Source organism: Myotis davidii, unplaced genomic scaffold (assembly GCF_000327345.1).
Source record: "Myotis davidii unplaced genomic scaffold, ASM32734v1 scaffold204, whole genome shotgun sequence".
NCBI classification, from domain to species: Eukaryota; Metazoa; Chordata; class Mammalia; order Chiroptera; family Vespertilionidae; genus Myotis; species Myotis davidii.
The window spans coordinates 6,886,655-6,886,939 of NW_006299715.1; the positions used below are offsets into that span (position 1 = coordinate 6,886,655).

The 285-nt window shown below is 63.2% G+C and overlaps 1 protein-coding gene across 2 annotated transcripts in view; it reads left to right on the forward strand.

The window, feature by feature from the left end:
• The first annotated feature begins 6 nt into the window (after window positions 1–6).
• PACRGL (PARK2 co-regulated like) overlaps window positions 7–285 on the forward strand; it is a 14,228-nt gene continuing 13,949 nt past the window's right edge. For both annotated transcript variants that reach the window (XM_006775855.2, XM_015571842.1), the window contains exon 1: window positions 7–141. The gene's annotated coding sequence lies outside the window, so the exon portion shown is untranslated. The remainder of the gene's footprint in view (window positions 142–285) is intronic.

The following is a 285-nucleotide window of genomic DNA, read 5'->3' on the forward strand; positions in this document are numbered from 1 at the left end:
AGCCGGGTGCGGGGAGCCCCGCCGCCGCCTGTGCTCTCTGGGCCTATCCGGCTTCCTCGCTGGCCTGTTGCTAGGGCCGCCGGGCCCCGTTGCGAAGGTCCCTGGTGACGCCGAGAGCCTGGAGCGCCCTAACTCTTCCGGGTCGGACTTTAGTCCATAATAGCCTTCGTTCGTCTTAATTGAATGCTGCCTTTCCCTTCACCCCCGCTTTAAAAGAATCTGTTTTTCTCCATCTTCGCCCCGCACCCGCCCTCTCGGGCCTCCCCTCTTCCTCCCTCGTGTCTC